We start from the raw sequence: 23,936 nt of genomic DNA, 5'->3' as shown, positions 1-23,936 counted from the left end.
TGAGTGAGGGAGAGAGAAACTGATTGGGGAGGACAATGGTATGTGAGAGACACTGGTCATGGGGTGTAATTGGTGTGTGCATGAGACTGGTTGTGGGCCCTAAGGAAGAGGACCGTGAGGACAAAGCTTCAGAAACTACTGCTGCTTCCGGAATAAGCTATTGGCCTGCAACAAAAATGAGTAGAAGAATTGCTGGAGAGAGTAAATAACGGTGACTTTTTAAGTTTATTTTTCTTGATTGACTGCCATTTTAATTATTGGGTATTATGTGATATCTGCTATTTTGTAATATGTTATTGATATTTGGACAATTTTTAATAATTTTTATTAGTTTTTAATTGTTGGATGTTATTCTGTTCATAAGCTGTTTTGTAACATTTATTAGTATAGGTTTACAATTATTTCTGTGTAGGGATCTATAGCAGCTTGGCTTATTCTGTTTTCCTAATAGAAAGTGTATTAGTGTTTAGGACCTGGTTTAATATTTGTAGTGTTGTCTTTCATAGGTAGGGTTGTTACTGTTTAAATGTGTTCCATAATGCAGGTGTTACTTTGTGCAGATTCGTTTGTGTGCATTATTGAAAATCCTGGGACTATGTTAGGTGCTATATTTCTCTTTCCATTTCTCCAGGTTCGCACTGCATGCAGAGTGGCTTTTTTGAGTTTCCATTCCAGTTTCTGTCTCCATATTTATAATTTGTGGTCTTTCTGTGCTTGGTGAAGGCTGGTTTTGTGTTTGTAACAGAGGTGAGGTATTTTACTAACATGTGGGCATTTGTATCAATCTTATTTGTTGTGTTTTCTCAATAGGACATGTATTAGTGGTAAATTACTGTCTTTTCATAAGGAAGGCTATTGCGCCTGGTAGTAGAGGGAGTTTGTTTTGCTGTTACTGAGATGACACCAGAACCAGAATATCTTTTTTTATATGGTAAATTGTATGGAGAACGTCCTAGTTCTGCTCTGCACCCATAGTTGGGGGGCTAGAGGGGGGTTCCTTTGCATTCAGAGCCCCATGACAGTCATGTGTTCAGGGTGTCATGCATGTGAGAACCATCTGTCAGGTGTGTCCTGGCCAAAAAAGGTTCCTGTATCAGTGCTCAAGTTATCTGTTTGCATAACAGCAACTAAATATTTGTCCCTAAATGCAATGCTGTATGTAGGAAGAGTAATTTTCAAAGGTCTTTCCATAGGTAAAACATTACTTACCCACAGACATACCCTTTTCCAAAACTGACCACCCAATGCATGAGTAAACTTACCTGCCTATGGCCTGTATGTGTGTAAGTTTACCTGGACGGAGTGAAGGCATTTCCAGGGGCAGGCTTGGGGAAGAGTTTCAATTTACTTCCATACTTTTCCTTTTCTAAAAGTATGCAGCTACAATTTCAAGAAATTTTCTGTGCACAAATTAACGAGTGTAATTATGGACAGGCAGTTTTGGTAGGGTAAATTTCAAATTGCGTGAGTCTGTTTTGAGTATTGGTGTGCTCTATGCACATTTTCCATCAATTTTATGCAGGCTGTCACAAAATTACCCTACTGGGATCAATAATCAAAATGTTTTATGTGGGTAAATTCATGTTTACCCAAATAAAAATGCAGTTTGATTATTTTTTTCCCACTCAGTGCAGGTTAAAGTACATGAGCTGTTCAAAGCATGCTTACTTTCAACTGTGGGGAGGGTCGGGTCAAGGGAGGCAAAGTATGCATGCAGATTACATTTTTAAATCCTTCAGGTGCATACTTTACATCTGCTTCAACGCCAGCATAAAGCACACAGGTACTACTTTGTATTTGCATTTTGCACACTGATGGGAGTCTCACTAAGGAATTTCCCTTGGAAAAGGAGCTTGTAGTCTCATGGGGAGTTCCAAAATGGCCTTCATAAGGTGCATTAGTTATGCATACAACCCCCACAGATAAGATTTTCCTAATGTCAAATTATCTTCCAGGGCAGGGAGGAGAATCTGCCAGAGAACCTCCTCGGTATTCTAATTTTGGCCCAGGAGGTCCAGCTGGAATAATTAGGCAGCCTTCACCCCTTGCTTCAGAGCTCTACTGACCATGATGCAGCCATTTTCAAGATCAAAAAACAATGAGAAAAGTCATACTAGGTCAGTGTCTTGAGATCTTCGTATGTGAACTAGGGGGATACTGCAGAGAAATGTAAGGGGCCCTTTTATATTTATACAGCTGATAACAAGTGTTTAAAAGTCCACCTCAGAGGTAAAATAGTTTATAAGAACAACTCTGATTCTACTCTTAATTAATTTTCTTTATTGGAAATCATATGCCATTCATACACAAAACAGATCAATACTCAGGAAGCAAAAAGTACACAGGAAGCAAATATAGCAAATATATACTTACATAATAAAGAGCTCAGCGCTGGGCTCTGCAACAGATACAAAATCCTCGCCAGCCCTACTACATACCAGTTTTGCTTATATAGGTTAAAAATCCAAAGTCAGCTAATTATCTGATTTCTGCTTGCATGCTTCACACCACTATATTGTTACGCTGTCTGCCTACAGGCAGCTGTTATTTGTCTCCCCTTATCTTTCTCCCCCCCTGCATTCTTTCCCACAGACTATTTGCGTACCCTCTGCGATATCTCCTGCCCCATCCTGTTGAGTCTCTGGTGTCTGTGAATTCCTGCAAAAACAGTTTTATAGCTTTCTTCTTTGGCATCTGGCCTTCAAGGTCCCAGGTTTGTGTTCTGGGGCCTGCTGGTATTTTTCCATACCAGCAGTATGTTCGGCAATGGTGGAAAGGGCCGGGGATTGAACCCGGGTGGTATAATCAACAATAGAAATTATTTCTATAAATACCCTTTTCAACCCTCAAACCTCTACAAATATTGCAGAACTCAGCTGCCAGAGTCCTAACAGGAACAAAAAGAAGTGACCACATAACGCCCATATTAACCTCACTTCACTGGCTCCCTATTACTGCACGTATTGCCTACAAAGCAATGACCATCATTCACAAAATTCTAAACAATGATCATCAAGGTCTAAACACGCTTAACATAACTCATCAAAACCCCTCAAGAAACCTACGCTCCAATAACTCAAGTTACTTAAACATCCCCACCATCAAAGATGCACATCTGGCAACAACAAGAGAGAGAGCCTTCTCCATCGCCCCCCCCCCCCCCAAAAACTCTGGAACACACTACCTGAAGACCTGAGAACTCAGCACAACATAAAAACATTCAAAAAAGACCTAAAAACTTTTTTCTTCCGCAAATTCTTCACTGACCCACTGTCAACTGACCATACCAACCATCAAATGAATTCTCAACTCTAATCTCCAACCAAACTTGCTTCCCTCCTCATCCAACCTAAGAATAATTATTTGACCTGACTTGTTTATTTCTATATATGCTCATTCTTCTATAATGTTTCAATACTGTTAAGAAAAATGTTCACTTTGTAAACTGTTATGATGGCTCTACCGAATAACGGTATATAAAACTCATCAAATAAATAAATAAATAAATAAAGGGTTGCTGATATAAGAAGGGTACAGTAGGATATAGTATCTAACTTCCAGTCCCAATTGTATCATGGTAAATGTATGTTCCACTTTTGATCATTTGTTCAGGATACCTAATTTTAAGAGATAAATTGGTTCCATAGCACCCTGCAAGAGATGAATTTGAAAGAATACCTTTCTAGTGGCCTTTATCCAAGAGTGACTTAAAACATAGGCAAATGTTTCCATCTTTTTTGTGGATGCCATGGTGGTCCACAACAGTATTTCTGAAATCCCTTGGCCAGTCTGGATTTCAGGATATCTACAATGAACAATGCCGCTTTTGCATGCAGATCTATCTCATGCACATTCATTGTGGATATCCTGAAATCCAGACTGGCTAGGGGGTATTCTAGGACTGGCTTGAGAAACATTGGTCTACAAACACATAGTACATCCAGTATGGCTGTATTATACTTACAAGAGAGAGAAAAGGTGCTAATCAACTTCTATGACATGGACTACTTCCTCAGTGTTTACTTAACATCTTACAAAGTACAATTCCTAAGGCTAGGAGACAGCATGTGATATATGTGTTTTGGTCTAAGCTCAAGCTATTATTGGGTGTCATTCCATAAAACTCATCCGCAGTCATTAGAACCAATACTCACTATCATCTTCCAGAATTCCTTTTTATTTTCTTGTAAGCAACATTTCAATTTATAGATATCAGAATGTTGGATCTGATAATAATTTAAGAATAAGACACTTGATAAAGGTACTTTTATTTTGTATTTACCACAACTGTTGCATTGCTACTCTAAGCTTCAAACAAGACATAAAGTATTTACATATTTTTAGGCTCCCTTACACAATGCAGAACCTGCAGGGCATTTACAGACATTTCCATGTTCCACTATTTATAAGAGCCAAGTAGAGTGCCAGAAAATGGAATGTATTACAAGTGTCAGTCATGGAATATGAGTTATTAATCATAATAGCTCTTGTCTACTGCTGCAGGATTACACTGTTGAATGAGAAATAATGATGGTCTTAGTCTGTGAAGGGAGAGGCCTTAGTAAAAAGCAGGAATTGTCATTAGTTATTAACAGAATTGAATTAAGAAACACTTCTAAGGTATTTAGATTACAAAATGGACAAACAAATCCATTCATCAGCTGAGGAGTTGACATAATTATAGTGATATTATTTCGACCACACAGTGTTTATGATATGGCCAACCAATGGCAAGCTAGGCTTTTTATGTATATAAATGTTTTCTTATTGCCTTAGCAAAGTACTAACCCCCTAATATTGTTGCTATGTGAAACTCTGCCTTATAAATTCTCCTATTTATATAAATATAAATATGTGAAAGTGGGCAAGTGAGTTTCATATATTAACCAGTTAAGCATCAACTTGGTTGCCTAATACTTTGTATGTTATAATCATTGACTGACCACCAACCACCATTCTTAAATGTAGATTCACCAATTTTATATATTTTATGAAAAACTACTTTACATATGCTGTGCAGTCTTGTACTTTTTAAAATGTATAATAAATGTCACTATCCAACTACTGCCTAATATATCTGTGCAAACAGTGTCCATCTTATTTCCCCCATGCCGGTCAAACTCCTTGATGGTTTTAATATCTACAATGTGTACTTAGCTTATGATCTCCTGACCCAGCCAGATTTCAGAAAATGTCCTTCATCAGGGGGACCATCCATACAGCTAATCCCACATATTACTGTGTATCTCCAGCGACAGGAAACCTTTTTTCAAAAATGGCATGAATGTACTATTTACAAACCTACAAGATATTTAAATGCTAACACATGACTTGAAACCACCAATGGATCCTCAAATCATATGTCATCAGATCAACAATGTCAATCCAGTTCTTCATTTAAACCCTTAGAGGTCTCTGTTTGTAAAGTATAAATCCAATATTGTTCACGATAATTAAGTCATGATGGATAATTACCTCCTCTAATTGTGCGTTCAATTTGGTCAATAATAGTCCATCGTAATTGATTAAAGCTATGTTGTTTTTCTACAGAATGGCTTCCAATAAGGGCTGATGTTGTTACGGTATTAATACAAGACTGATGTTCCAATAACCAAATTCTAATTTGCTGGCTAGTGCATCCTATATGGATCTTCAGGCAAGGACATTTTAAAACATACACCATATTTTTAGATTCACAATTAGTGTGGTATCTCCGTTTAACGCGATATGCAGACACTGAGCCTTTTTCCATATTTCACCTTCTATGGTATTAGCACATATATCACAATGGTCACATCTCTGATGTTAACCCCAAATTTTTGGCAGTTCAACCCCAAAATGTGTATGCATAATATGATCATGATATTTGGTCCACGTGTAGCAGCTATTAATGGAGGTTCTTTAAAAATGTCATGTAAAGCCAAGATATTTCAATGCTTTCTGATCAAAGTTGCTATAGATAATGTAGACATGCTTTGTTGTAGAACACACACTAATTGATCCTTATCTTTATATTTCAATAATTCACTGCGATCAGTGTATTTTGCACGTTTATAAGCCTGAACAATATCATGTTTAGGGTATCCCCTCAATCTAAATCTTTTGGCCAGAAGTTTTGCTTGTGCCTCAAATGACTCTATGGTAGAACATTTGCAGCATATTCAGAAAAATTGAACAACTGGTAATCCTCTTTTAAATGAAAAGGCATGATGACTATGGTAACACAACAGATTGTTTTTGTCCGTGGGTTTACGGTTGACAGTGGTCAAAATACTCTAATCTTGAATGCGGACAACCATGTCCAAGTATGCATACAATCATGATCCCATTGATATGTAAATTGCAGATGTCTATCCAATACATTCAACGATGTGACAAATTTCTGTTTCAGAATGATGGCAACATATTTTGTATTATTGTCAATAAATAGATGACATATTCTTGTTGTGGACATCATTGGTGAAAGATCTACAGAAATTTGGATCAAATATTCTTGATCATATTGTACATACATATTGGGCCTGATTTTAAAAAGCATTTACTCGAGTAAAACAGGGTTTTACTCGAGTAAATGCACTTTACTTGAGTAAGTGGGCTTTTGAAAATTGCTATAATATATGCCATTGAATTGTCCATAGGATTTACTTGTGTAAGTGCAGTTTACTCCAGTAAATGGCTTTTGAAAATTGCTACAATAGTAGTTACATTTACATGTGTAACTCCTTTTGAAAATTACCCCCATTGGATTTATACTTTACAAACAGAGACCCCTAAGGTTTTAAATGAAGAACTGGATTGGACATTGTTGGTCTGATGACATTGATTTTAAGGTTCCATTGATGGTTTCAAGTCATGTGTTAGCATTTAAATATCTCGTAGGTTTGTACAGTACATTCACGCTATTTTTGAAAAACGTTTCCTGTTGAGGCCGGAGGAGAAGGACTTTTTTCCTGGAGAAGGACTGTTACCTGTGAGTTTGCTTCAGCTGCCGAAACCGGGGGTAGGAATTACTGCCCCGACAGAGAATAAAGAACTACAGCTGAATTTCCTGACGCCGGAGGGGCGTGTACTGCACCCGGACCGGAAGTGAGTCCTTGCATATAAGCAAGAGCATTGCGGTCCTGACTCTGAGGCTGGAGGAGAAGGACTTTTTTCCTGGAGAAGGACTGTTACCTGTGAGTTTGCTTCAGCTGCCGAAACCGGGGGTAGGAATTACTGCCCCGACGGAGAATAAACAACTACAGCTGAATTTCCTGATGCCGGAGGGGCGTGTACTGCACCCGGACCGGAAGTGAGTCCTTGCATATAAGCAAGAGCATTGCGGTCCTGACTCTGAGGCTGGAGGAGAAGGACTTTTTTCCTGGAGAAGGACTGTTACCTGTGAGTTTGCTTCAGCTGCCGAAACCGGGGGTAGGAATTACTGCCCCGACGGAGAATAAACAACTACAGCTGAATTTCCTGATGCCGGAGGGGCGTGTACTGCACCCGGACCGGAAGTGAGTCCTTGCATATAAGCAAGAGCATTGCGGTCCTGACTCTGAGGCTGGAGGAGAAGGACTTTTTTCCTGGAGAAGGACTGTTACCTGTGAGTTTGCTTCAGCTGCCGAAACCGGGGGTAGGAATTACTGCCCCGACGGAGAATAAACAACTACAGCTGAATTTCCTGACGCCGGAGGGGCGTGTACTGCACCCGGACCGGAAGTGAGTCCTTGCATAAAAGCAAGAACATAGTGGCGCGCAGCCGACGCCGGCGCGCAGCTTAAGCCGCGCGCGGTAAGCTGGGCTTAGCCGGGATTTGTTGGGATTTGTCGATTAAAGGTCAGTTCTTGCTACGATTTATGTATAAATAGCCCTAGTAAGGGTTACAAAATGTTCTAAAACCTCCTGGCCTCCTTTAGTGGAATCTTAACTGAGAGTGGACACACCTGACTCTAGTACATTGTTGTTCTTTCTCTAGCCTTGAATGTTTTATTTTTTACCTTATAATGCCACACACTAAAAGAAAGGCCAGATTGAGGCCTTCAAGTGATGTGGCAATACAGGAATCAGGACAAAAGACTGTACTAGAGTGGCTTGACCCACTAAATTCCCCACAGGTGCTGGCCGCTGGGGGATTGGCACTAGAACGGAGTGCCTCCCCCCTGGCCACTGAAATATCTTTGAGCCCGGGGGAGCCGGATCCACCATCACCGCCCGGGAAAGAAGGGGTGGAATCCCCAATTAAACCGGGTGAAATCATAGAGGAAACCCAAAATCCTCTGGTTTATCGAGAGGAACAGAGGAAAACTAATGAGAATGTTGGGCCTACTGATTTGAAACATCAAGGAGGAATAACGAGTATTATGGAGAAGTCTATTTCTGAACCTATAGAAACTAGTACCCCAAGGAATGTAGATCATGATAAAAACAATTATGATAATATAGATGTGGTAATTAAATCAGATAAAATTTGGTCAAAACCTGCAAATGTGACTATGGAGAGCTTGTGGTCTTATATGGAAAGATTAGATGCTTCTATAAATAAGATTACAGAGGTAATGTTAAAAACATCTAACTCCCTATTGAAAAATACAAATGAACTGGGTCAACAAAAAGAAGATATAAATAAGTTAAATAAGCGAGTGTCTCAAATTGAAAACATTCAGAGCCATCAGATCACAAAGGAAGAAGAGATAAACAAGAGGTTAGAAAATCTAGAGAATGTTGTTAGATCGTTAAACTTAAGAATAAATAATTTCCCGGTTATAAAAAAAATGGATCCGATAGAGTTATTTAAGAGTTATGCATCTCAAGTATTAAAGATCCCGGACAAGTGTATGCCAGTAATAGTAAAAGCTTTTTATCTAAGTGGTAAAAAAAAGAGAAGTGAATTAGAACAAAATAAAAATGATAAAGATAAAGAAAAAGACACAGAAGCTAATTCTATAGATTTATCTGATTTTTTACAGAAATCACAAGAGAAGATTGTAATAACAAACAGAGAAACCTTACTAATACAATTTGCCTTCGCCACCGATAGAGATAATATAATGAGGTTCTTTTTTCGATTTAGGTTAAAGACCTTTTATGGCCAGAAAGTTTGGATCTATCCAGATCTTATAAAAGAGATCCAGATCCGTAGAAGACATTTTCTACAATATAGAAAAACAATAGTGGATAAAGGGGGTACATTTACATTGAAATATCCCTGTAAATGTTTTATTAAATTAGAAGGAAACAACTACATATTCTCGGATCCACAGGCTTTAAAAGGTTTACTCGAGATTAATGATCAGCATAAGGAAAAAACAGGTCAAGATAAATAAGGTGTATGAGTGATTATTACTATATTTCCTTTTTCCGTTCAATATGATAAGATTTCACTTTATTGCCTTAGTTAAAATGATGTTAGAGTGAGATGAATAACATGTAAAAATGCTAGGAAATCTCTATCTAAATTGTCATCATTTGTATTGCATTATATTTTGTTTATTGTAATTAAGTGTTGAAAGCAATAAATAAAGAATTTAAAAAAAAAAGAAAAAAGTTTCCTGTTGCCGGAGATATACAGTAAGATTTATTTATTTATTTATATATTTAAAGCTTTTTTATACCGGCATTCATGATAGAATCACATCATGCTGGTTTACAAGTAACAAGGGGGGTGATAACCTAGAACATTTAACAGGTGACAAGAAGCACGAAAGTTACAATAAAACAGGGGAAGCAGGAACTGGGAGAAGACAAGCGGCCTGAATAGTTTTAGGAATAAGAACAAAAAGGACAACTATTTACATAGTACTGGAATGTAACTTGGTGGTTGTTGCAGTCAGTCCGTTAGGTCCATTGGAGGAGTCAGTGAGATTCGGGAAAGGCTTGTCTAAATAGCCAAGTCTTAAGTCTTTTTCTCAATGTTAATAAGCATGGTTCCTGTCTGAGGTCCGAGGGAATTGTGTTCCAGATAGAAGGTCCCGCCGTGGAGAAGGCTCGTTCCCTGAAGGCGAGGTGGTGTGTCGCTTTGGATTGGGGGACATGTAACGATCCTCTGTAGGCTTCTCTGATGGGTCCGAATGCGGAGTGTAGTTTGAGCGGGATTTGAAGGCTAAGAGGGGCTTGGGAATGGATGGTTTTATGGATGATGGTAATGGACTTATGGAGGATTCTGAAATGTATTGGTAACCAGTGCAGATTTTTGAGAATGGGAGAAACGTGATCTCTTCTTCTGGTGTTTGTCAAAATTCTAGCTACCGAGTTTTGGAGCATCTGAAGAGGTTTAATGGAGGAGGAAGGGAGACCTAGCAAGATGGAGTTGCAGTAATCTATCTTGGAGAAGATCACGGCTTGGAGAACTGTTCTGAAGTCCTGGAAGTGGAGGAGTGGTTTGACTCTTTTTAGTACTTGCAATTTGTAGAAGCCATCCTTGGTGGTGCGGTTGATGAATGATTTTAAATTCAGCCTGTTGTCAATTAAAACTCCTAGGTCTCTTGCTTGGGTGACAAAGATATTAGATGGTGTGTTTTGTGTGATATTGCTGTTTTCCGGGGAGATGAGGAGGAGTTCTGTTTTAGCTGCATTTAGTATCAGGTGGGATACTATGTGGGATTAGCTGTGTGGACAGTTCCCCTGATGAACAACGTTTTTCGAAACCTGGCTGGGTCAGGAGATCATAAGCTAAGTACATTGAGGAGCTTTTTAAAATCTGTTTGACCAGCATGGTGGAAATAAGATGGATACTGTTTGCACAGATATATTAGATGGTAGTTGGATAGTGACAATTATAATACATTTTAAAAATTACAAGAGTGCACAGCATAAATAAAGACATTTTTCATAAAAAAATATATAACTGGTCCGGGAGCACCTAACACTCCTACCCCGCCGCAAGGACCTCCTATAAGATCGGAGGGAACGTCTGGGAGTCCAGCTGTCCCAGTTACTCCGCAGACTCAGCCGACCCAGAGAGCCGGTGTTAGATTGCACGCCGACTCGGAGAGCCCAGAGCAGGGCTCCAGGGGTACAGGAGCAGAGGATCAGTCGGAGATGAGAGCAGAAGCGGATGAAGGAGACTCCCTGGAGGTAGGAGTGGTAATACCAGATATGAGCGAGATGATGAATGTGTCTGGAAAAATAACTCTAGCGGAGGTGTGGAAGTTGTTGTTAGGAATGGATAAAACTATCAAATCCATTTCAACAATGTTAAAAGAACAGACAAATAAAGTACAAATTATTGAAAATAAGACAAGTCATATGGAACAAGAAATTGTGAAGATTAAAGAGATTCAAATTAATCTGATTAAGTCCGAAAGTATACAATCAAACAAAATGGAGGTGCTAGAGAATATAATCAGAAGACCAAACTTGAGATTCGTGAATTTCCCTAAATCTCGAATTATACCACCTAAAGAAATGTTGAAGAACTATTTCCTAAAAATTTTGAAGTTTCAAGAGACTGATATACCAACAGTTTCAAGAGTTTTTTACTTACCAGCCTCTAAAGATCAGGAGGGAAAAGAAAATAATGAGCTACAAGTAACAAGGGAAACTTCATCTTTGAATCTAACGGAGTTGTTGGAAAAATCCACTGAAACCCCTATTACGTCTAGAGCAACTTTAGTAGTGACGTTTTTACATATTTCAGATAGAGATTCTGTTTTGAGACTTTTTTTCCGCAATCTGGATCAATTATTTCATGGCCAGCAAGTCCGAGTTTTTCCGGACATTGTGAGAATAACCCAGGAGAAGAGAAAAAAATTTCTTTCTATGAGAAATGAAGTGGTTAATAGAGGGGCAAAGTTTAATCTACGTTTTCCCTGTAAATGTGTACTTCTTTTTCAGAATAGCAAATATATTTTCACAGACCCATTACATCTGCGGGAATATCTGGATACCCACTCTTAAGTTTTGTCTCCAGGGGAGGTTAAGTGATAAATGTAATATAGAAACGGGGGTATTATGTCATGACTTATGATACTGTTTATTTCTTGTTATCTGCTTCTTAAACATCTTGGATCTCCCTCTTTTGTCTATGATATTTGAAAGGGTAAAGGTATATTTAATTTCTCTTGTGTGTAGAAACACCAATAGTTAAGTTATAATATTGTTTTTTTTTTTCTTCCTTTCTCCTTTCTGTATTTTCTGGAGACATTGAATAAATGTAATCATTTGTTGAAAATTCAATAAAAATAAAATTAAAAAAAAATATATATATAACTGGTGAATGCATTTAAGAACGGTGGTTGGGGGTCAGTCAATGATTATAACATACAAAGTAGTATTAGACAACCAAGTTGGTGCTTAACTGGTTAATATATGAAACTCACTTGCCCACTTTCACATACTTGCACACACACATTTCAGAGTTAGATTTTATATTTCATATTTATTTATTTATGTACCATCGTTCTGGAGCATATAATCATGGTGGTTTACAATCTATATAAATAAAAATGTTAAATAGTTTGTACAAAATCGCTAATCTCAGAAACCACTGCACCGATTGCTTTCAAATTTGGACACAACCTTCCTTTCGCATACGGGAAGGTTCTTCTGTACTTACATTACATATATGTCACACCTGTGACAGGTAAAAAAGGTTTAAAAATTGGTTCCACAAAACAGCGACATCTGGTGGACGTCGGACGTCAGCGCAACCTCTTACACCTTTCACAAACACTCACACACCCCACACACATGACAAATGTATTTAATTCACACACCCTCCAAACACACAGAAATCCACACTCCTCACACCTCCCCCCCATACACACACACATGACAATTGGACTTACTTCACACACCCTCCCAAAACACACCAAAACGCACCAAATTCCAGGCTGCTACACCGGGGGGGCCATGCACATGTCACATGTTGGCAATTCCCACACCCTCCGAACTCACACAAAAACACCTTCCTCACACCCCCCCACGCACATGCCTGTTCTACCTACTGCCCACACCCTCCGAACACACACAAAAGCGGAAACAGGTCCGCGCTGCTCCAGCGGGGGGCCAAGAAAGGTCCGGGACACATCGCGTACACTATGGCCATCGGCTGCCAGCAAACAAAATGGTGCCAACGGCCCTTTCCCTTACTATGCCACTCGGAAACAACAATGGCGGCAGTAGCCCATGTAACATAGTAAGGGCGGGGGCACGTCGACGCCATTTTCAGGACTGGCAGCCAGCGGACCTTTGCCCTTACTATGTCAGGGAACCTAACGCTCCCATTGCTCCTCCACAGTGACATAGTCAGGTCAAAGGGCCGGAGCCATTTTCATTGCTAGCAGCCGACGGCCCGAACCCAAGACTTCGATCCCGAACCGAACACCCGCTCCACCGACTGACTGTTTGCACAGGTATCCCGGGGCTGCACGGTGGGGGGCCGTAGTTATTTTCTTGCACGCGTGTTCAGGGGGGAAGGGGTGTTTCGGTCATTCTGCAACTCTCGCGGGGGGTGGGAGGGTGGGTTACTGTATTTCGCTGGGGTGGGGGGGGGGGGTGTGGGGTGCATATTTAAACACTGCGTTTATGGTGGGGTTCTTTTGGGGTAGAAAGACGGAGGGCACTCACAAACACAAACACAAAATGATCTCGGAAAGGCACCAAATTAGCCCTCTACAAAACAATTAACTAAATAGAGAGTGCTAACTTGGTTAGGCACTCCCCTATATTGATACAGAACACGCACAACCTCCCACTGACGGACCACGTTTACCACCACCAATTTCTATTAGGGATGTGAATCGTTTTTTGACGATTTAAAATATCGTCCGATATATTTTAAATCGTCAAAAATCGTTAGAGGCGATATATAATAGGAATTCCCCCGATTTATCGTCAAAAATCGTAAATTGGGGGAAGGGGGAGGGGAAGGGGGAGGGCGGGAAAACCGGCACACTAAAACATCCCTAAAACCCACCCCGACCCTTTAAAATAAATCCCCCACCCTCCCGAACCCCCCCCCCAAAATGTCTTAAATTACCTGGGGTCCAGTGGGGGGGTCCCGGTGTGATCTTCCACTCTCGGGCCACGGGTGCGTTGATAGAAATGGCGCTGGCGCTACCTTTGCCCTGTCATATGACAGGGCAAAGGTAGCGCCGGCGCCATTTTGGTTCCTGTCCCCCGACGTCACGAGCGTAGATCGCTCCCGGACCCCCGCTGGACCCCCAGGGACTTTTGGCCAGCTTGGGGGGCCTCCTGACCCCCACAAGACTTGTCAAAAGTCCAGCGGGGGTCCGGGAACGACCTCCTGCACTCGAATCGTGTTGCCGTATTGCAAAATGGCACTGGCCATACGGCCATACGGCCGGCGCCACTTTGCAATACTCGTTGCAAAAAACTATTCAGATAGTGACATCAAAGCAACCTGAAATAAATAAATAAATAAATAAAGAAAGAAAGAAAGAAAGAAAGAAAGAAACAAAGAGTTATGCCCGTTATGTTCTGAAACTCTGCAGGAATATTGTTGCACAGAGTAGGCCCAATGATGGAAAGGGCACATTTCTTTGTCTCCTACAAGTGTGCTGCCTTAATATTGGGAATCTCTAATAAATGACTTTTAATAGAATGCAACGCTCTTTTAGGAACATATAGAGTAAACAAGTCAGATAGATCACAAGGTGCAGCATCTTGCAAAGACTTATGAACCATAATCAGAACTTCAAATTTTATACGTTGTTCCACCAGCAGCCAATGTAATTGAAATAACAATGGAATAATATGTTCTGTAATGGAGGCTCCTAATAGCAGACTGGTTGTGGAATTTTGCATCAGTTATAGAGCATGACTGTGAGCTTTAGAAAGGCCAACATAAAGGGAGTTGTAGTAATCAATTGTGGATAGGACAAATACCTGTGTATTCGTACATACAATCTGATCAATCTATCAAAAAATTTAAATGTCAGAGCAATTTTAATTTAAAATATCCAGTGGACTGTTATGACCATTGGTCACAGATGGCTGAGACCGCATCTACTCTCGTCCTGCACCGTTCTGCTTCCCTCTCCAGGCCTGCTCATGGCGCGGGCTAGTCTCTGCCGCCACGTTCCCCATGGCTCCTTGTGGCGCTGAAGAGATTGCTGCCATCCACGCCGATTCTGGGCCTTCCTAGGCATGTGCGTGCACCATTGGACCCTCTTTTGAAGCCTCTTCAGCGGGAACCTCGGGGGCATCCCTCATTGATGATGTCATTAGATCAGGGTTCTTAAGCTCCACCTTCGCCCTCAGCTAGCCGACTTGCCAATGAGTTCCATTACTACTCTACGAGCTCCTGTCTCCATGATCCTTTGGTGATGCTACCAGACCAGGCAGTGTCACCCGCTCCTCGGGGGCCAGCGTGTGCGCTCTATGGGGACTTGGTCTCCTGGCTTTCCCCGCTCCTCAGGCTGCCCTGCGCCCTCCTGAAGTCCTATCTTGCCGGCTCCCCGCTCCTCAGGGCCGCCTCTGGGAACGCCTTCACCACTTGGGAGTTCTATCTCAGTACTTCCCCACTCCTCGGGGCAGTGCCTACGTTCTATACAGAGACTGTCAGTGCTTCCCTGCTCCTCGGAGTAGTGTCTATGTTCTATACAGAGACTGTCAGTGCTTCCCCACTCCTCGGGGTAGTGACTATGTTCTACACTTGGGACTGTCGGTGCTTCCCTGCTCCTTGGACTTCCCCAGGACATTACTTTACCCGTGCATAAAAGCTTGGTGGTGGCAGCGCGCCACCCAAGGATTGCAGGGCACGGAGTCTTTGTTACTTCCCCTACTGGGCAACACGGATTTTCCGCCGGGACAGGACTGTAGCCTCATCTTTAAGAAATGGGCCCAGAAGGGCATTGTCTTCCTGTTCCACCTGTATGATGATGAGGTACATGCCATACGAGCATTTCAATCACTGCTGCATACCTTTCAGATTCCCCCCGGCAGTTTTTTGCTTATCTACAAGCCCGGCACTACCTTCAGGAGTTTCATTGGATGACTGAAATCTTTACCTCGGAACATTTGTTTGCAACTATTCTGTTTGATACCTCCTGTGTCACTAATACAATTGCTGGCTGGAGCAAATTGGGCAAATGTTTCCGCCCCCACCATCATTGGAAGTACTGGCTAGATACTGGATGGACTTGTTGGGCTCTCCGCTGTCGACCAGAGCACTTTTAACCTGTTTCAAAACAACTTACTCTCATATTCCGGATCATGGGTTGAGGGAGTTGCAGTGCCATATTTTGCACCATACCATCTGTGACGATGTTCGGCCGTTCCGCATGAAACGATTAGATTCTCCAATCTGTATCAAATGTAAGTCTAAGGAAGGACACTTGCCTGATGGACTGCACAACCTTGGACAGGTTCTGGTCTTCAGTGCTGGCGGTCATCGACAAATGTACTGGAACACCAGTCACAAAAGCTGGTGCGGTTCTCCTTCATGGTCCGCACCCCCATCGCCCTTCTCTGGATCGGTTTGGCAGCTGCGCTGTTTTGATGCCTTGCTGCACTATTCTTTCTGTGTAGGTGGAACCAGACTGATATAGCCTGGTATCAGAGGATGGTGTCACTCGTGCAACTGGAAAGGTGGGACTTTGTTGTTGGTCATCACAAACCTGACATACTGTGCCTGCTGGGTCGCCTTTTTCGGCCTTTTGCCCCAGGACATGCAAAACAACTTGCGTACTGCTGGATATACATTGGACTGGCATTAGTCCCTGAATTGAATACATATTATCTCCCTTGTGTTCCTGAGGTATGGGATTTCAGCTCGGTCTCCTGGGAGGGGGTGTGGGGGTAGGTAGGGGCGGTGGGGGGTGGAATGCATGGATGTGTGAATGGCTACATAGTAGAAAGCTGAATGAAGTGGGTTGTTTGTTATAATGGAGGTTCACGATGGGAATGGCACATCCTAATGCACTTCTCGACTGTTGGAAGCTGTGCTGATGTACTCTTGTCCTCTCTGCAGGTTGCACCAACCCCGCCTTGGCATAAGGTTCCACTTTTTAACAGTTTCCTAGTCATTGTATTTTTTGAAAGAGTAAATAATCAATTTACATTTACCTGTTCTATTCCACTCATGATTTTATAGACCTCTATCATATTCCCCCTCAGCTGTTTCTTCTCCAGGATGAACAGACCCAACCACTAGCCTTTCCTCATAGGGGAGCCATTCCATCCTCTTTATCATTTTGGTCGCCCTTCTCTGTACCTCTTCCAATGCAACTATATTTTTTTGAGATGTGGAGTCTTTTATAAAGACTTTTGTTGGAAAGTGAATCATTTTGTTGTGATCCTGCCTGCTATGTAGTCTCCCAACCACCAGAGCTCCCCGTGGGGCTGCTCCTACTCTCACTCAAGTCATAGTCTCTGTAATCCCATGACTCAACAGAGCTCTGTCTATTTGACCCTGCTTCTGGCTATGCTTACTGCCTTGTCTTTGAGTTCCCTAGATCTTTGCTTGCCTCTGTCCTGCCTTGGACTACTCTCTGGCTTCCAGGCCTTCCAGCCTTGTTCTGCGGCTTTCTCAGACCTTCTGCCTTTGCCTTATTCAGGCACGCGTCTATTAACACCCCCCCCCCCCCCCACACACACACACACACTGGTATTGGCGCCAATACCAGTTTTCCCAGTTTACCCAGGTAAGGGATAGAACTACCAAACCCCCTACTTTAATAGCCTCTCATTTCCCTGTTAGCCTCGACCTTTAAAAACCCCACCAATCTATTTATTGATCTTTATTTTATTACTTACATGTTTTCCACAGCAGAAGTAAATTTAGGTGGCAGGGCACCCCAGCACCAATTTCAAGCTGAAATCCAGGAATGCCTCCTGTCCCGCACAGGTACCGCCCCTTTTCGGAACCTTTCGTTTGTGCGTGTAGCAGGAGATACACGGGTACGCGGGCACCTCCTAAAATCCGCTTGGCATGCACTGGTCCAACATATTCGTGCATCTCCCGGTTTTGGTGCGTGCCAGGCTTTTAAAATTCACTTTCAAGGGAGCATGAGTATGTCTGAGTCATGAGAGGAATCAATTGGCCCTAAAATAAATTTTTAGGATCTTCCTAAGGACAGATTGCATTGAATACTAGTAAAAACTATTGACAATAGTCATTTCTGTAGCTTTTACCAATAAAATAAAAAAGTCCTGTTCTATTTCCTTGAAAACATGGCATGAAATGTGTCCTTTCTCAGGTGTATCTTATTTACAAAAGACAAAATAAAACTCGGCTGAGCCGTGTTCTCAGACTCTGCCCTGTGATTAGTGCTGTCGAACTGAACCCGGAGCCCAATGCAGATGTTATGACTCCATCTTTGCCCTTTAACTTGAACTGTGTGGTACATCTTTGTGCTAAAATCTGGGGTGGGGGATATTGCGTCAAGTCCACCATTCTCCTCCTCTTTCCATTGGGCCGTACTTGTACGCAGAAATAGTTAAATCTCTTAAACTAATCCTATTATTTGTCCTTGAGCTACGTCTGCAAGTGTCATCATTATTCAGAGGCCTAAATCGTAGCCCCGATTTGGCTCGCTGCCCTCAAGAGCAATCCCGGTCTGTCAGCCATTCTCCTGTTGAGCCCTTTCAAGGACACTGGCCACTGAGAGAAGAGCAGAGCGGAAACCCCTGCCCAGGACAGGTAGAATTCTTCACACATTCAGATCTTTTCACTTTCTACTTACTTGATAGTATGGATTGAGCAACTGCATTTTTGTAATAATTAGCAGCCGAATATTTGCTTTATTACAATGTGATTTTGTAAGAAATATTTTATAGATGGATTAAGCCATGATTATTATTATTATTACCTAATTACAACCGGCACTGATTTCATCTATTACTGGAAGAGGAGCAGGTGGGTCAATCAAGCACAAGAACCTGAATGCCCCAGTGCTGGCACTTTACACATGCAAAACCCCTCTGCCTTAAAGAGCTGGGGAAAGTAATCCAGTGGATGCTTCTTATTGCATGAGAAAACCACTGAGGACTAAATCTTCTTTTTTGTTACTGAATTAACAGAGCAGGAATTTCTTGCATCAGCAAAGCATGCAATGCAACTTTGATGTTGCTAGAGTGAGAATGTCTGGAATTTTCAAAAGTGGAACCTACTGTAATGTATGAAAATCTTCAGAGGGATAGTCATGTTAGTCTGGGGTAGCAAAAATAGCAAGAGGTGTGAGGCACCTTATAGACTGACCAATTTATTGAGGCATGAGCATTCGAGGACACAGCCCACTTCATCAGATGCATCTGTAATGTATTTTAAGCTATACATTGTTAAATTTGTATACTGCCTTCTTTGAAAGAAATTCATAGAACTGTTTCACTTAGATTAAGTGGAGGTCCATATTCAGCTGCTATCCAGCTGTTCTAATTAGCCAGTTATACATAATCACCTAACTAGCGGGGTATATTCAGTGGCGTGGTTGCCCTGCTGAACATACCGTTATCTTAAAGTTAGCCAGCTATGTTTAACCAACTAACTTTGGGGGTCATTCATCAAATCGTGTTAGGGCGTTATTGTGGGCATTAGGGCCCTAACGCCTGCGATAAATAACGCATCGCGAGATGCATATGCAAATTCTAAAAATGTTGCCAAGTGGGAAGAGTTTGGGCAAAGTTTATGAAAATGAGGGACACTTACTGTTGTGTGCAGTAATATAACGCATGCTATTGAAGGATTTAATGCCACAAATAGCATGCCTGCAATAGCTGTGTTTTATGGCTGCAACAGGATTTGCAATAAATGAGAGAGAGAGCGAGAGAGAGAGAGAGATTAGTCAACTTTTTATACCCCTGTAAGAGGGGCCATTCTGAACTTGGGGTGAGGTTTTGGTGGTGGCCTAGGTTTTGGGGGGGTCAGTTTTACATGCACAGTCAGAGGTACGAACAGCACAATAGACATCAGTGAAGATTTTATGTGATTTAGAGTGATGAAAGGTACAAAAAGATGGGATTTGAACAATGTACTCTCGACCTAGCTTGATAGCAGCTAGGTAGAGAGTGCATAAGGGGATTAGGTAGCGCCTCTACAATCCGCGTTCAACTGCGGGTTATACAGTGCGCTCGGCTGAGCAAACTGTACTGCATCGGCCCCATGGTGTCAAAAATGTATCGTTTGTTAACTGTCTGAAAGAAAGGAACTGAACCAGATTAGGACCCAATCTCTCTGCAAGTCATGATAGCATGATAATGTGATCTACGGTGTCAAAGGCTGCTGGGACAGCCAATAACACTAGGGCTGCTGCCTGGCTTCTATTTCAGAGATCATCCAACAGGTTGATGAGATTGTCTCCATGGCCTTTTCTGAATCTGGTTTGATATGGGTCCAGACAGTTTTTTTCTGTTAGACATTTGTTCAGCTGAGCTCTTAGTGATTGCTCTGTACGTTTCCTGGGCATAGGATTATTTAATAATGGGTGATAGTCCTCTGCTTTGTTTTCTGTCCCTATCTATCTGAAAAGAGCATATCCTGGTATATTCATGAAATGGCTTCTCTAAACAAATTATTTTAAGAAATGCTTGGAAATTGATGTCTATTAAGTGGATAAGGGGTTACACCTAATTTGACAGCTAAGTAAATGTCCATCGAAAAACAAACAATCTATGAAGACAGGAGTAAAAGATGAAGTTAATTATGTTTGTATATTTTAGATATCAAACAAAAAGGAAAGAAAATTTATAGCAAAAATTGCAAAGCAAAGAATAATGATAGAAGAAAGATCTCAACCAAAGACAACAACAACGTCCAGTACTTGAATATTAATGTTCTTATCATGGTTCTGAGGAACGTAATCTTCAAACCTCTCTCTCCAAATCATGGATAACGCCTGAGGACTAGGAATAACTGAGTTATGGTATTAGATGATCTGTTATATAATATTTAGTTGATCATTTACATTCTGTTATTTGTTTACCCCATCACAAATCTACAGAGATCCAGACTTAGGTAACATTAATTGTAGTCCTTAATCAACTAATTGTCTGATTGCTTCTTCTTAGTTAGATGGAGGAGATAAAGTGAGGGCTGGTGCCTCCTTAATTGAGAAGAGCCCCAGGGAGAAAGCAGATTAAGGACAGTAAAGCCTTCTTTACTGCAGCAGGGCTATAAATAATACGTCCCACCTGCTGTCTGAATTTTCCACTCATAAATTACATCTTGGGTGAGCAGCATGAGCAGCAGGTTTGTCCAGTAAATCCAGAATAAAGTGAGCACCGGTCACGCCTGCCTATATACTGAGGATGGGCTGCTGCTCAAATCAAAGTAGGAAATATCTTTCCTGCCATTTTTAGAAACCTAGCCCCTTTGTTTAAAATTAATCCTCCCCCCCCCCCCAGCTCAGCCCAGGCTTTCTCCTACCCCTGTGCAGACCTTCCCCCTCCCCCCGCCGACTGCTCCTTAACTAATCCGCAACACCAGGGTCCCCCTCCCCTGCCCCCCCGCCCCGATACAGAAACGATCCCCGGGCACTTCTGTTTCTGCTTTCTTTTAAAATAAGGTGGGGGGGGGGGGGAAGAAAGTGTAAAACCCGGGCTACTGGGGTTTAGTTTTAGTGCGCGCTGCTGACAGTACTGAGAAGAGTAGCGTGCACTGAAACATTTTAGCCCACGTTATTGTACAGTAGCACTTAATAAATACCAAAATGAAATGGCATGAGTCCCCCTGCCAGCAAATAAAACAAACTGTAACAGTAAGTAATGGCTGCCCACGCTGCTGCTGATCTACCTGCCGTCTCATAACCACGGAATTGCACAGAGCCAGACCTCATCGGTGCTCTGCACCTTCAGCTCCCATCTCAAGCCGCCCTTCTTCAGTAGCCAGAATAATTGCCATCAGAAAGATAAGCCTGGTGTTTGGCGAATAAAACATTCAAATGAAGGCACAGCAAGAGCCCCTAACCTTCCTGGGAATGACATTTGGCATGGGTGCAGGGAACAGAAAAATAAGAAGTCGTAAATTAAGGATAAAAACAATACACAATAAGAGGTAAAGTCACTCTGCAACACTTGAAATTGCTAGGATCGTGATGTTAGCTCAACGAGAAGGTACCCCGAAATACTTGCTAGCATTTTAGTGGCCACACTGCCTCATTTAAATATGCTCAAAAGTCCCGAGCCCTGGCACAGGCTAACTCTACTGGACAAAATGGAGAGAAAGGAACAAGAAAGGAATAATAGAAACTTTTCGTTGTTTGGTGAAAAAAAACCCAGCATTATAATTAAAAGGTAAAAACAATGCTATACTGGATCAGAACCATTGAAAGGAGCGGGCCAGATGGGTTCAGTGCCCTGGGGATGCACATGTGCCTGAGCACCGCTGGAATGGTGGGAGCTGCCGTATCATCGGAGGGGGGAACGTGCTGTGGACTCACACAGAATCGGGATTTCATATCTCCTCCAGGGAACTGATCTCCTCAGACGGGGCTTGCATTTGCTGAGATCCAGGCAGAAAAACGCAGATAGCTTTCCCCCCACACATCTTGGGTCAAACTCAAACCTGAGCTGAAATCTTCAAGATCTGAATTTAACTCCTAGTAAATTTATTAAACAAAAGCAGGAGAGAGTGTAAAGAAATTGGCTGTGTAGCCTGACTACATTCACTCTGCATTTTAAGCCTCTGTATAGTGAATATAAGGTATCCTGAGATATGGTAAAGAGCCAGAACTTAGAGGACAACAGAAGAATGAGTAAACTTGTAAAAGATAAATATTTTGGCTGATTATTTTGTGAAAAACCTTTTTTCTAGATGAGATTATGAATTATAAAGCTCTTGCTGCTGAATGAGATAAGGTAAGGACCCTGTTCCTGTTGTGATGGGTTGGTGTGATCAGTCTGTTTCAGGAAGATGTCCTTTCCACCTCACACTGGGATTTAAAATGATTACTGCACTATGTACAATAGGAGTCATCAGATGGCCTTTTTTTACAAATAGGTGTGAAAAAGTCCCAGCAACCCATAGCTCCTGTTTATTCAGTCAGGTATCACAGATATTGGGCCCCATTTAATTAAGATTTTCACATAGGCAACAAGTAGGACAAAGTTATATTTGAAGAAAGCCCATCCTTTTAGAGTTAGAAAGGTTCATCTTCTCTGAGTTAAGGTGAAGTACTTTGATCTGATTCTTCTCTGTTAGTAAAACTGAACATATGAATATAAGAAATACACTGAGTCAAACCGAGGGTCCATCAAGCCCGGCATCCTGTTTCCAATCCAGGATACAAGTACCTGGCAAGCACCCAAACATTAAATAAACCCCAAGTGCCAGTAATAAGCAGGGGCTGCTACTCCCAGGCATTCAGGCTATTGCAAGCGGCGAGCGGGCGCACGTGTGCGTGTTCGCTGGCCTGCACCCAGGGAAACAGCTTATTTTATAACATACGCACACATATGCAGGCGTAAAATAGCCTTGCCACGCACACGTGTGTGCAATTTTAAGTGGACACGCCCATCTGCGCGCAAACGCCGCTTCTACCCTGTAAATGGAGGAATTTTAATCCCCACGTGCATCGATGCCATCGGCAGTTTCCCAGTTCATTCCCAGTTCGCCCAGTTAAGGAACAGGATTTCCAAACCCCCCTAGTTTAATAAGACTCCTTTCCCCCCTGTTAGCCCCAACCTTTAAAACTGCACCAATCTGCCTGTAAGGCTTTGCTTTACTACTTACACTTTACGCGCATGCCTGGGTGTGTAAGTATTTACCAGCTCATCTCTTGGCCGGGTCCCGACATGTTGTCCATGCCCCAATCAGGCCACGCCCATGCCCAGCCCCTTCTGGCAGAGGGACTTACGCACGTATCTGGACAGCTTTTAAAATCAGCTCAGCTCTGGCCCAGCATCTTTGCACATCCCCTAATTGATGCATGCATCAGGATTTTAAAATTCACCTATAAATCAGCTTGATTAATTGCACTTTATTCTTCTACAGGAACTTGTCCAAATCTTTTTTTAAATCCAGCTACACTAACTGCACTAACCCGATCATCTGGCAA

The 23,936-nt window shown here is 41.9% G+C and overlaps 2 protein-coding genes across 2 annotated transcripts in view; one reads left to right on the top strand and one right to left on the bottom strand.

Annotated features, from left to right (window-relative positions):
* ODR4 (odr-4 GPCR localization factor homolog) overlaps positions 1-23,936 on the bottom strand; it is a 211,564-nt gene that overhangs the window by 36,716 nt on the left and 150,912 nt on the right. The window lies entirely within an intron of this gene.
* The window catches only part of PDC (phosducin), a 41,488-nt gene that overhangs the window by 863 nt on the left and 16,689 nt on the right, over positions 1-23,936 (top strand). The window lies entirely within an intron of this gene.

The sequence above is a fragment of the Rhinatrema bivittatum genome, chromosome 10, assembly GCF_901001135.1.
Source record: "Rhinatrema bivittatum chromosome 10, aRhiBiv1.1, whole genome shotgun sequence".
NCBI classification, from domain to species: domain Eukaryota; kingdom Metazoa; phylum Chordata; class Amphibia; order Gymnophiona; family Rhinatrematidae; genus Rhinatrema; species Rhinatrema bivittatum.
This window is presented reverse-complemented; position numbering and strand designations above follow the sequence as displayed.